General features: G+C 46.3%; 1 protein-coding gene across 1 annotated transcript in view; it reads right to left on the reverse strand.

Moving 5' to 3' along the window:
* TMEM91 (transmembrane protein 91) overlaps window positions 1-7,330 on the reverse strand; it is a 69,109-nt gene extending 61,779 nt beyond the window's left edge. Inside the window, exon 1 of the mRNA XM_066579913.1 lies at window positions 7,268-7,330. The gene's annotated coding sequence lies outside the window, so the exon portion shown is untranslated. The remainder of the gene's footprint in view (window positions 1-7,267) is intronic.
* Between the last annotated feature and the right edge of the window lie 843 nt (window positions 7,331-8,173).

Consider the following 8,173-nt stretch of genomic DNA (forward strand, 5'->3'; position numbering starts at 1 on the left):
GGTGCCATTATAACCTGCTTTGAGGAAGCAACCAAAATAGTCAGTCGGGATGATGTACTGATCAGTATGACCATCTCTGTTGTCTGCTTGCTGGACAGACACTACAGGCCCTCAGGGACATGCTGTTGTCACAGTCCGGCATTAGTATCCTACTTTCCCATATGCCTGGTATTACTGTTAGGACCCAACTGAAAGTATGACCACCTGGGCGTTGGTGGATGGGCCGATATATGTACTTTGATCAGACTATATACTAAGAACCTGGCATTTTTTATGTGGTTAGTATTTATATTGGAGTTATATGTTTTTCTGTTTCTGCTTGTACAGTCTGGCATCACTTAACACCACAGGGAGGGTGGCTTTGGGCAAGAAAGAGGGCGTCTTCTCCAACACGTTACTCCACCTGTGGGAGAAGTAAAGAGGAGGAAGATGAGGCGGAAGAGAAGGGCGACAATATAGGTCCAGAGGTAGGGGGCTACCCAACGGTCCTTCCATCCATCACTAATCCCAGTGACATGGATGGTGGAACCAGCAGAAGGACACTCTTAGGCCTGACCCCGAGGAATGTTGACCAACACCCCTAGGCACTTTTAAGCATATCAGTGCTTGCAAAAGGACCGTCGCATATCCCACATCAAAACATCAGATCATTACTGGGTGGTCAAACTCCTTGATCTCTGCTACAAGACCAAAATGACAAATCTCATTCCAGCAGTGGAGAGGGATCTCAAAATGCAGCATTATTGGGACAGACTGTTAAGCAGCTTGAGAACAGCATTTCCCCATGGGTGCGGGGATGCATCCACAATGGATCGCAGCTCTGTGGCTCATAGCAGATGAGCAGGAAACCGCAGCAGCATCTCCACTGGTGGCAGCAAAGTCTAACAGAGGTGTGGAATAGTTTTTTCAGCCTATCGGAGCTGCAGCAAAACTATAGGGTAGGACCGACATTCACAGGGAGCACTTATCCATGATGGCACAAGAGTGTGTCAGCTTCAGTGTGGATGTACTCAGACATGGCGTCGGCCACATTGACTTCTGGGTGTCCAAGCTGGATGAGTGGCCAGAGCTTGGCCAACATGCTTTAGAGGTGCTCATCTGCCCCGCTGCCAGTGGGCTATCAGAAGGGGTGTTCAGTAGAGCTGGGGTGTGATAACTGACAGAGGAATCCGCCTGGCCACATATAATATGGATCGCCTAATGTTTATCAGACTGAACAAGTCATGGATTTCTCCGGGATTCTGCAGCCCCGTGGCAGATTCCATTGATTGGTTAGCTTTCTGGCAATTTTTAAAATCTGATTGTTCTCAGTAAGAGAAACCGAGTCATCCTGTAGATAGGAGACCTTTTAATGGCTACAAAAATGCATGATGTTATAGCGAACCTTCAGATCTACTCAGGATTCGTCCTCAGGCTTAAATGGAATAGATCAGCGGAGGCATACATATATACACATACATATGGACAGGCACAGACATGGTGTGATCAATCTGCACTACCACAAATACCAGAACAGGATGAGTAGAGGGGTAAATACTTAATTAGTCCACTGATAAGGGATGGGAAGGTTTAATGGTCTCCAGGCCAGCGTGTTTTCTCTGCTCCAGATTTCTCATATTCTCCACTGATGCACGAAGCCCCCTCCGAGGTTCAGTCCTTTGTTGAGAGTATCAAGAATAGTTATAAACTTGTACTCCCAAATTCTTCCATGACGTTGAGATTTGAAGTTGTCTTGTAGTATAATAACTTTCATATGTTCTATGTTGTGCCCGGGACTAGAACAATGCTCCGCAACAGGTAATTTAATCACATGACTGAGCATAGATTTATATCAAAGCCCGCACTGCGCTCTCAAGGTGGTTGCGGTGCTGCGGCTGCTCTTCTCCTTCTTCTGACATGTTTCCTCCTTCGACTTTCCCCCCCAAATGCAAAATATGTCAATATGGAAATACGGAGCTACAGCTTTCAGCACACTCTGCCCTCAAGGTGCCGTTCCTGCTGGTTGTGGTGCTGCTCTCCTTCTCCTGGGGGGCTTTGGCTGCATTGGGAACCTTCTAGAGAGCAAATTAGTGAACCCAATTTTTACTCCCATTGACTTTCATGGGAGTCAGAATCGACCATCCAATTCACCCTGATTTTCCTGAAATCGGTCCAATACTGACATAAACGGATTATTCCACTAATCGCTCATCACTACTTCTGGTAATGTTGTCTTCCCCTAATCAACGCCGCACAACAGCCATATTCCATCAGCGTCGGGTCTTCATACAAGGCACTGTGGCACCCAGGACTTCATGCCATGAAGATGAGATGTGTGCAAACTACAATTACTCCTGAGTGTCTCCTTGCCAGAGGTCACCCATTAATTCTGCTCCTCCTAATTAAAGTCCATTGTCGTTCAGGTTGAGAGCGATGTCAAAGTCAAGTATAGAGAAGCAGGAGCATGGAGATGCAAGGTGCGTGTGGTTATGTCTGACAAGTGCGTGACTAATACACACACATTGTATCTGGAGTCGATCTCATTGTTATTCCCTGTGGGTGTCCTTCTAACGCCCCCACTGCGCAGCCCCCAATGCCATCATCACTCCCAGTGCCACCAGGCGGGCTATTGTTGCAGCAGCACTAAATGAGCAACCTAAGACAATGCAGAAGAGTTAAATAGCGTCTACAATCCTGCCTAAGACTGCTAATTGCACAATGCGTTATGCCAAATGACAAATCCAGCTCTGCTACATCTCTGCTCATTACTTCACTGCGTTGCAAGCTGGTCACATTTGGACGTTCTGTTCTATATATAAATGTGAGCCTGGCAAGGTGGGGGGATAAGGGGCTAGGGTTGGCATCTTCGGGTGGCAGAGTACTGTTGTCATGGCAGCCAAAGTTCAAGGACATTTATAAAGGGCATTGCTAAACCTTCAGTTTATGTTTATTTGTAAGGAAAGACAAGGCGGCTGCGAGATAATAATGAGCTGGAGGAGAAGGAAACAAGGGAGCGTGTGCCGGCTGTGGAGGATGGAAGGAAGAAGAAAGATAAGGAGGGCACATGAGAGGCGCCTGATGCAGGGAGGTCACACTGGAGACGTCATGGAGAACATGAGGATGAATCAGATCATCTATAGAAAGTGTCGCCTCCATGTAGTATTTGGTAGCCATCCAGAAGCCACTCGTGCTCAACAATTGTCTTTGGGCTTCAGAATGCCACCACCGCCTTCGGACCTTGATGTTCAGCCTGATAGATGATGGACAATCACTCCCTACCAATCCTTCAGCACTTCCCAACAGAACTATATGGGTGCAGGTTAAACCACGTCTGCCACATACATAGAAGCAGAACCAAAAACGGCCGCAGCACTCATAATGCATGTACTATCAGAGGTCTACATCCCTGGAGTCAATACTCCACCCACGGTAATAATATAATAATAATAATAATAATCTTTATTTGTATAGCGCCAACTTATTCCGCAGCGCTTAATAATGCCAGGTATAATCAGATTATACGGATTATAACGCAGGTGGAGTATTGACTCCAGGTATGTAGACCTCTGATAGTACATGCATTCACCAACCCTGTAGAATCCCCATGGGGAATCATTCAAGTTCTTTCAGGGATGGCATGATATTGACATGGGCTCCCCTGCATTAAAGGGGCTCCGTCATATTCTGCTCACGCACCACCAGAGCCGTGAAACACTCAGTCCGTAAGCCCACAATGACTAAGGCTGGCGCTTCTTATGCCAGTCAAAACAAAAGATAGTTGGAGTAATTTGTGAAAAGTCGCTTGTCTCTTAATAAATTTGTCACATTTGCGACTGTCAAAAAATGAAATAAATGCCTGCCGCGAGACGGTGTAGATTTGCACCATTTTCTGGCATTCTTTTTAGTAAATTAGTCTAAAACTCGGAGACCATTCTCACTTCCTTGAAGACCACATCCATATTTTCAACACTTTTCAAATTTGGCAAGTGCAGAGAAAAGTTGCAGATTTTTTTGCAAATTTGCTGCGCTCCATCATTTGCAACTTTTTAAGGGCCGGTTTTCAGCAAAAAGTGTCGTAAACTGATTAATAAATGTGGGCCTTGGGCTACAATCACATGACTTTTCAAACCCTGTCGGGGTTACATCCCCAGGCCCTGTCCGGATCACCAATAACAGAGTTCAGATGGAACTTTTGAAACATAGGCTGCAATCACTAAAAATTGTGAGCCTTTGTCTCGTTTTGGCAGATTTCCATCATTTTAGCTGGAGAGAATAGTTTGGTCGACTAATCTTGGTTTAAGAAATTATATGCAGGGAGCGCTTATCACTTGCACTTCTCTCGGGAGCAGTGGGCCTCCTCTGGCCATGGGTTCTAAGGCACTGCCCTGATGCCCAAATGGGCAGCTGGCAATCTATGGGTTTACATGCTCTTTTCCTTTGAAGCACACGGTACAAAGTCTTAAAGGGATTTCCAAGTCTGAACTATTGATGACCTAACCTGAAGATAGAACGAATGCTAATGTGAATGTCAGCCCTCTCTTCAGGCAAACTTCATTAACAGACTGGATGCACCACACAATGGTTCAGGATATCTTAACCTCTGAATAGGTCAGCAATACTTCATTAGTGGGATCCGCCATTTGGGATCCCCAGTGATCAGCTGTTTTCTGGCCTGCTGTCAATGTGGATGGAGCTGAAAGCTGACAACTCCGTCCACATTGGAGCAACTCAGGTCAGTAATGCACTCACCGCTCCCACTGAAATCAGGAGCTGCTGCATTGTGGACAGACCTGTGAACTGCCGACATTGACAGAGGGCCGTACAACTGGGGCTCCCAAGTGGCAGACTCCCGAAGATAGGTCATCCATAGTTCAGAAAATCCCTTTAAAATGTTCTTCATAGGGGACAATATCTAAAAGGCTATAAAATGCAACCGGTGGCCGAGTAGATGGAACCCCACCAGAGTCCCACATGAATAGATCTAGAGGAACCATAATGCATGCACCGCCTGTTCACTGAAATCAATGGGAGCCGAGGAGAGCGATGTGTGAGACATGCGGTGAGGAGACACTTCGATGTCACGTACAAATCCAATCAGACATCCTGCCTAAAAGGATCCATATGTTAGCGATATATGGAGCCGAGGATGAGAAGGACGGACAGATGGGCGGCAGAGCTTGGACAGACAACAAGGAGCGAGAGGGGAGATTACATCTGTTATTGGAATGTTCCTCGGTAAGGTTTTGTACACTGCGTTCCGGCTCTGCACGGCGCCGATAAATAGCTGGCACCTCACGCAATAAGATAAAACAGGAAGAAAGGCTACAAGTACTGAGAATAAATCATCAAACACCGGGAGGTATCTCCAAATACATCGTCACGCCACGCACCGCGCATCCAGGGAGGAGGCATGGGGATACAGTAGTGCATATAAAACAGGCGATGACCGCCGTCACCCGTCACAGCAGCTCCCACGAACCTGAGGCACATCTAATCGGCTGCGCCAGTTTTTACAAAACTTTCCAAATACTTGAGTCTACTATTTCATCCTGGCAGAGTAGCACTGAAGGAACTAAATGAGACCTATACAGGAGGGTAAGGGTTAATCCGAAACCTTCGGCACACATTTACATGACTGATATAGGTGTTTGAAGTTACAGGCCCCTGGCCTAAGGCTGCACTACTGAGACATTTTAATGACACTGTGCCCCCCTTCAGCGGTCACATGCAGTGTTGTCATGGAAACCCAGTGTGAAGCTAAATCATCAAATATAATATTTATATCCTAGGACTTTCACCTCAAGACATTACCAAAAATGCAGATGGCACGATGAATACATCAGTAACGATGAGTAGGGTTCTCCAGCCGGCTACTGGTGGCAGAACTTCACTTCTAGTCTGAACTTAAAGGGGTATTCCTATAGTATGAAGTTATCCCCTCTTCATAGTATAGAGGAAAACTGCCTGATCAGAGGGGGCCCAACCAATCGGGAGCCCACCGATTCCCATGTCTTCCTGTTTGACTGGCAATGAATGGAGTGGCAACGCTCATGCTCAGTCACCACTCCATTCTACTGGAAATGGCCCAAGTTCAAGCCCTTATGTCCAGCAGTCATTGAAATGCATGGAGCGGTGACCACTTCATTCATTGGCAGTCACACAGGAGGACACAGGACCCTACTTCTGGCAATTGGTGGGGTCCAACCACTGGGACCTATACACAGGCGATACCTTGATATTACTGGAATACTCCTTTAAGCTATATTTAAGGACTAGTCCTCACTGGAGAAAACGGTGGTCCTTAAGGATGCTTGAAGTATTCCCAATTAATAGGAGGGCCTCTTGACAATAAACTGATCACAAAGTGTCCTCCTGCTAGGTGAACCCAGCAACCAGCTGAGGAAACCAGGCAGTAAGTTGTTTAACTCCCCTGCAATGCCCCTACAGGGGAAATTAGGCATTGCACAGCGCCCAATTGAATCAATATGTTGTCTATGTAATGCGGGAAGGGATAGGTCCACCAGAAGGGATAGGTCCACCAGAAGGGATAGGTCCACCAGAAGGGATAGGTCCACCAGAGCACCAGAGAGAGAAACAGTCTTTGTAATCACTCTCCACACTGGTCATGGGAATACTGAGATGAGGACCTTCCTCTATTAGCTGAGCCTCTATTATAGGGTTTATGAAAACTGGTTTTCTAAATTAGATAGCCCATGGAGACAGAAGCTATAAACTTTCCATGCCTGCTTAGTGGTTGGGTCCTTCTAGTGTGATGAAAGAGACCGTACCTATTCTTGCTCCTCCTCCCCTCTCATAGCATGCATTTCACAGACACGGAGAAACTGCAGCTGCATCCCCCTCCTCTACCCTCATAGAATGCAGTCTCACCGACAGAGAAATGGTTGCTACAACCCCCTCGCCCCAGTTCTGCTATGTATTATATTTGGGACAGAGAACGTTTTTGCACATTTCCAAAGAACTTGCATGAGAAAAAAGGAAACTGCGGTCTGCTGGAAAGTGAGGAAGAAGATGCCACAATAAAAGAAGTGCCAGAGTTTGGAGTGTGTACTTGTACGATGCAAATAGACCGATACGAACAGCTTCTCTTGAAGCGCTGGTGACGTCTGCTCCTTTGTTGTAGCACCTTTTTATAGTGTCTACATATGGAATCAGTTGATGTCTAATAAGCTCTTTCTAGTTTCTTCAGCCGTGAGATCAAAAGCAAAAAAAGACACCAGTGGGAAAAATCCTCTAAATGTGATATAAAACAAGATCAGCGGTGACTTACGGCAAGAGGTGTGAGGCGAGGAATGGAAATGTACATAGATGGATGACTCCACTCGGGTATGGTGCAGCAGACTGTTAAATACATAGCTACGTTCAATCGAATGAAGTCCTGCTGAACGGCTAATGGATGTAGCAAGCAGGGAGAAGGTACAGAAGTAAAATGTGTAAAACAGGTGCAGCGCACAGAGCCGTGAGGAATATGCGAGCGGCTCACTGAGGCGGCTCACTACCGCATTACAGTCTATTACTTCACTGTCAGAGCATTGTAATTAGACAGCCTGTAATTAAACACAAGGAACAATCACAACATCCTTGTAAACATCCACTATTACCAAGGAGCCTGAGTAAAGCGAACCGCACGGCCGAACTGAAGGGACTCACAGTCCGAAAGCAGAACTCTAATGGTCCATCGATGGCGCTGACTAGGTGGCCATGTCTACTATGGTGGCCAGAGGAGGGAGGAACACAGGAGAAAACTAGCCATGGATGTGCATGGCTCTATGGAGGCAGCGTCCAAGTTCACAGCGGTGCTGCAGGATCTAGCGTTACTCGGAGTGAGAGACTACAAGCTTCAAAACCAAGTGCAGCCGAGGAGAAGAAGCCGGGATCATTCTATGCAGCAGTGAGTGGTACAAGTCCCTGTAACACCCAAAGCCTGGGAAAGTACAGGCGAACAAAATATCTTCCTAGTAATCCTTTGGAAACAACTGTCAGATAACCAAGACTGATGGGATTGGTCTTGAGTAACCTTAAACGAAGAGAGAGCGTTGAAGAATAAATCTGTTATTGATGCACTTGAATCAATAGCATTTCAATACTGAGCTTGAACCTGCATCACATTGAGCCGTACCCATTCTTCATGTTTGACAAATTGCTGAGTAAACTGTGTACCTTCGCTTTACAACTA

This window comes from Eleutherodactylus coqui, chromosome 10, assembly GCF_035609145.1.
Source record: "Eleutherodactylus coqui strain aEleCoq1 chromosome 10, aEleCoq1.hap1, whole genome shotgun sequence".
NCBI classification, from domain to species: Eukaryota; Metazoa; Chordata; class Amphibia; order Anura; family Eleutherodactylidae; genus Eleutherodactylus; species Eleutherodactylus coqui.